The sequence below is a fragment of the Felis catus genome, chromosome C2 (assembly GCF_018350175.1).
Source record: "Felis catus isolate Fca126 chromosome C2, F.catus_Fca126_mat1.0, whole genome shotgun sequence".
Lineage (NCBI taxonomy): Eukaryota > Metazoa > Chordata > Mammalia > Carnivora > Felidae > Felis > Felis catus.
In genome coordinates, this window is record NC_058376.1 from 46014868 (window position 1) to 46020867 (window position 6000).

Below are 6000 nucleotides of genomic sequence, written 5' to 3' on the forward strand. Positions count from 1 at the left end.
CAGCCTTAATCTAACACCACATCATCCAAGATAGGATTCAGCCTCAAACACCACTCAGATTCCGTATTCATCTAAGGAAAGCATTTTTTTTCTCGGGCATAGGCACTAAATTGTTAAAGTCACCGTTTGTTTGTTAGGAGGTATAATGATCCCAAATTAAATGGTTCAGCCACCTAAGCAGTTCCTAGTCACAGTTTTAGCCTGTGGCCGTAGACACAGCAGTCTAAAATCTTGACTTTGGCTTCAATCAGCACCAGGTCCCAAATCTAATTAGATGCACTCTTGAGTTACAGGCACTCGCCTCGAGAACTACCAACAGGGGCTCACAGCCAGGTGCTCCTTACCACAGCACCACCCCCAACTGTTAGGAAGGCAGCCCAGGTGCCCTGGGCCAGTGTCACCTGGTGGCTGGAACAAGAAGCTGCTGCTCCCAAGTCTTCCTCACCACATGAACCTCCGCACTTTTGATTCCCAGCTTTTTCCTGAAAACTGCTACTTTATGAAAAAACCCGCCCCCATTAAAAAAACCAAACGAGTTCGAGACTACAAAGTAAAGGCTAAAGACAGTTATGCCCCATTTTTAAAAAGCTTTAACTTTTAAACTAAGACACAATACTAACATCACCTAGGCATCGCCTTCTAGAACTGCCTTCTGTATTTCTAACAAGCTCCCAGGTAACAATGCTTTTGCTGGTCCATGGACCACATCTGAGGAGTGACAATCCCAAGCCCTGCCAAGCCTCTCTCAGAACTGTCCCCAAACCACAACTACCGTCACACTTACAATAATGCAGGTGATCTTCACCTGGGGTTCAAGAATGGTATTTCAAATTATATGAATTTTCAGAAACTGTAAGATCCTATTTCAAACTGTGTGTCTACATCTCTCTATATAAATATATATTTGGGTGCGGGCACATTGTGCTCACCTGATTCTTAAAGAAGGGCTAAGAACCACTGCACTTATAAAGAACGATTTTTCCCAGAGATCAATAACTTATTTATAGATATCACAGTTTTCTATTTTGTACTGCTAGCAAAATTTTAAGAACACTGTTTTCTGCCCTTTTGTTATTATAACTAAGCTGTATTTCAGCTACACTGTGGACTAAGTAGAATTAGTGGTCTGGCCTGGCAAGTAAGCACCTGGAACACTGTGTTACACATTGCAACAATTTACAAATGAACCTTTGGAATGCAACCCAAATATAAACTGAACAATTCAGGAAGTGGAAACATCAAAATATACAACTCTAGTGCCCTCATTTTAGCTGCTAAACTTTTGTACAGCTCAGATCAAGTGCCTTTGGTAGGGCACATAGGACAGAAGTGGAAAACAAGTACAAACTGACGGATGGAGGTGGAAAACAAGTACAAACTGACCCTAAAAGCTTGCACTGGAGGACTGAAGGCTTAAGCTTAGAAAAAAACTTTGGTGTTGGCTATGTCACCAATGAGACATTTTCTGAAAATGTTCTGCACACCTTTCAAGCTTCCCAGCCAGTGTGATTTTTCAATTAAAGAATCAAGGCTTCCATGAACAAAAGTATTGCTAATACTTGGAACCCAGATGTGATGCAGAAATGCAAGGAGACATGAAAACACAGTAAAAAGCACAGCTCGTGCCTAAGAGTTACCAGCCATCCTTTGAAAGGCCCGACTATAGCTAAGGTCTGAGAACTCAGATTTCAGGAGCATTCCACCACCTTTAACTGATAAGAGGGACTCACTCTGCCTTAATTGTTTGCACAATGTGGTTTGTAATGAACACCTGTTTTCCTTCTCGGAGTCTGGAATTTTGGTATGTGCCAGGCAGAGGGTGCCTATGTGGTCAGTCCCCAATAAAAACCCTCAGTTCTGAGTGTCTGATGAGCTTCTCTGGCTGGCAACATTTCACACGGGTTGTCACAACTAGTTGCTGGGCCAATTAACCACCTGGTCTTTTGCTATAATAAATCAGCTGTGAGTCCTAGTAAATCACTGAACCGAGGGATGGTCGGGATCCCAACACATTGCTCACTATTTTTAAAAAGTGTTAAATTGGGGGCACCTGGGTGGCTCAGTTGGTTAAGCATCTGACTTCAGCTCAGGTCATGATCTGCTAATGAGTTCGAACCCAGCATCGAGCTCTGTGCTGTCAGCATGAAGCCAGCTTAGGATCCTCTTTCCCCCACTCTGCCCCTCCCCTGCTTACACTCACTCTCTCTCTCAAAAATAAGTAACCATTAAAAAAAGTGTTAAATTGGTTCAGAAGGTTTGTTACCATTAAGGTACCCTATAATGAAAACATAATTTCATATTCAGCCACACATCTCTTATCTCTCACAATTGGTCAGTTTAAAATTTATTTAAGGGATGTGGACAGCAGGAAGATGCCGCTGAAAGGCCTTTCTTTAAGCCTACCTAAGCCAAAAAAAATCACTTAAAGCATTTTTCCTATCTACGATCACTAACATAATAAACCCAGCACTGCATAACAAATGTTTTTGTTAGAATCTATATTTCACTATTTATACTGCCAAAAGTTGCATCATTTCTTGTCTGCCTTCATATTGAAATGATTTAAGGCTCAGTTAATTGGAACCTGGCTTAGAGATTACTGGGCAAATAAACTATTTCTCTGATTCTCACACTACCCATATTGTAAGACAACCATTCTTTTTAATAGCTTTGGGGAGTGGAGGAGAGAACAGATGACATACCCTATCACATTAAACATGTAAAAATCTTAGTATGCATCACAATTTCAAAAAAAGTAAAAAGCATATCTTAGAATCTAAGAAATTTAGGGGCACCTGAGTGGCTCAGCAGTTGAGTATCTGACTTCAGCTCAGGTCATGATCTCACATACCTCGTGACTTCAAGCCCCACGGAGAGCTCTGTGCTGATAGCTCAGAGCCTGGAGGCTGCTTCAGATCCTGTGTCTCCCTCTCTGCCCCTCTCCTGCTCGCTCGCTCACTCTCTCACACACACAAATATAAATAAACATAAAAAAAAATTGTTTTCTAAAGTATCTAAGAAATATAGTAATGAGACAAGGAAAACCTTTGTCCAGAAAAGTAAAGCCAATACCGTCCAGCCCAGAAACCTCACAGACCACCCAAACAGAAGTTTAAAGTAAATATTTTTATAAAGCTACAGGGAAAAAAAGCAGCCTTTAAAAAAGCAATTAGTGGCTATTAAAAAAGCAACTGGCCTGGGTAGCTCAGTCGGTTCAGTGTTCCACTTCGGCTCAGGTATGATCTCACTTGCGTGAGTTCGAGCCCTATGTCGGGTTCTGTGCTGACAGCTCACAGCCTGGAGCTTGCTTCTGATTCTGTCTCTCTCTCTCTGCCCCTCACCCACTCACACTCTGTCTCTCTCTTTCAAAAATAAACATTAACTTTAAAAAAAAAAAGCAATTGTATCATTTAACAATTTATACAAATATCAAATCACGGTATACACCTGAAACTGTTATATATATCTATTATTCCAATTTTTAAAAAAACAAATGTTTCCAATCTGAGTTGACTATAAGCATTAGTGTAAAAAGAGTCATGGTTCATATTTTACTAGCTGCCCACAGATTAAAAAAAAAAAAAAACCACCAACTGATCTGAACAACTTTGAAGGATTAAAACTCTACAATAAAATCCACTGATATCCATTCTACAGCCAATAAATATAAACCAAGCCTTTATATCCTTAAGTGTCCTAACCTTCTCTTCTGTAGTAATATTCACTGACAAAAAGTCAACACAGCTTCGTCTGGGGAACAGCCATCTGCACGGTCCCAGAGCCTAGCACAGAACAGGGCACATAGGTCCCCAAGAAATGTTTGCTGAATGAATTATCCTCCTTTTTCATCGTCTGTATGTAATATTAGAGAAAAATCCTCAAAAGCCTTACACAAAACAGAGTTGGGAGGAAAACAGTTTATTCAAAGGGGATAATTCTGATGGCAGCTGTAGCTTGGGTATTCAACCGCACTGTCAGAGCTGAAAGGCAAATTAGCCTGCAGTGATTAACCAACCAGAGGGAGGTATGTCTCTACAGTCTTCAGAGCAGAGCTTTTTACAGTGTAGTCACCAGAAATACTTGTTCACCTGCAAATTTCTAGGCTCCCTATCAAGCCTACTAGATTAAGCACTTCTTGTGCTGGGTCCTAAAAATCTACATTAACACAGGAAATATTCCATTGGAATTTTAGATCCATTAACATTAGTCAAATTCTGCTCAATTAAACACACACACCTGACAGAAATATTACCTGTAACGAGGTTGCCTCGGCTGACCTAAAATATTTTTTTTTAACGTTTGTTTATTTGGAGAGAGAGGGAGAGAGAGAATCGCAAGCAGGCTCCACACTGTCAGCATGGAGCCAAATGGGGGGCTTGAACCCACTAACCCTGGAATCATAAACTGGGCCAAAACCAAGAGTCAGATGCTTAACCCACTGAGCAACCCAGCCCACCCTGACCTAAAATACTCCTTTTCTGCCTAACAGAAATGTTCATCCGGAGGGAAAACTCGTTCTCCTGTTGACCTAATGCTGTGATTGGCAGTTACCCTTTTAGTCCTATTTTAAAAAGAAAATAGATTACAACACCTCCGTGTCTTGTAGTAAGCACGATGTTACGAAGGATGAGGCCAGAGAGGCAAAAACTATCCACGCGATGGTGGCAGAGGCTGGATAAGTCAGGCTCCTCCATTTAAACGTGAGTCCAGGGAAATCAATGGCCTGGCGCCGAATTTACAGCTCATCAGTGGACTCCCAGGCCCCTGCTTCCTGAACACGCAGTGAGCAAGCCGGCCTCACGAACCTGTTGGACAACCCACTGTCGGGCTGCCGAACTAGTAACACTTGCTGAGTGAACTGGCAGAGGGGTCTGTAATTTTAAAGTCAGGCTGGGACCAGACAGCCGCGACGCCCCCGCCCCGTAGCCCTGGCTGCAGGGCTCCCAGCAGTAAAGCCTGTCTCTTAGGCCCCACCTGACGCCAGAGGCACAACCCACGTGGAGGCCGCGCTCCCCGGCGGGCGTCACCCTCCCGGCGGAGCCTCCAAACTTTCCGCGCGCTCGTCCCAGTCTCCAGACCACCGGCGGCCCACGTGGGCCACTCTCGGTGCTCAAGCCATTCGTGACCCTACTCCCGCATCCGGGCAGCAGCAGACCCGGCGTGTCCTCCCTGCCCCGGTCCCCGGGATCATGGACCGCGTCGGCGCGCGTCCCCGGTCCCAAAAGCACCAGCGCCCACCAGCCACCCCGGCCGCTCTGAGGGTCCCGGGGACTGGGCTCTCAGGCCACCCTCCAGGCCCTACCCGCACCAGCGCTCGGAGGCCCAACAGGACGTGCACGACCCCGCCCCCGGCGGCGCGGGGCAGGCGGCGAAAACCTCTCCACTCACCCTGCTCGGCCTGTTGCGCGCGGCCGCGAGCGGGCGGGGCAGCGGCTGGGGGCGGGGCGGGGCGGGGCGGGGCGGCGTGCGCACGCTGGGGGGCGGCCCGCTCCGGCTCCTGCCTGAGCTCCCGCTCCCGCTCCGGCTCCACCCAGCGCCAGGCCGCGGGTGGTAGGTACTTCTGGCGCCCAGTATCGGCAGGTGTTGGGTCTTCGTGCCATCACGTTTTCCCCTTTGGTGTTAAAGGAAATGCATGGTTCTTGGTTTTTTGTTTTGTTTTTTTTTGAGTTGGGGGCGGGATGAGTCTCTGGATTTGGGGCAACTGTTTTATAGTACGACCCTATTCTTTTTATGAATGGAGAAACCCAGATGCAGAGAGGAGACGAGAGCTTTCCAAGTTTAGGGAGTCGGAGGTCCAGATTCTCCCATCGCTTTCTTTTGGGCTCTCCATGCTAAGCTGTACTGCTTTGTACTGTCAACTGTAATTTATATCCCGTTGCTCCCAGAGTCAGTATTAATCCCGGCTTAAAAGGATACTGGAAATTCTTTGTGACGATAGCTATAGAAGAGAAGAACAAAAGCAATTATTTAATTTTGGCCTAAGGCTCTGTCCTTTAGACA

At 45.5% G+C, this 6000-nt stretch overlaps 1 protein-coding gene across 6 annotated transcripts in view; it reads right to left on the reverse strand.

Annotated features, from left to right (window-relative positions):
• The window catches only part of RIOX2 (ribosomal oxygenase 2), a 27971-nt gene extending 22532 nt beyond the window's left edge, over positions 1–5439 (reverse strand). The window contains exon 1 of one of the 6 annotated variants that reach the window (XM_003991555.6): positions 5389–5439. The gene's annotated coding sequence lies outside the window, so the exon portion shown is untranslated. The other 5 variants (XM_006935975.5, XM_006935973.5, XM_006935976.5 and 2 more) reach the window with 5 other exon arrangements.
• Between the last annotated feature and the right edge of the window lie 561 nt (positions 5440–6000).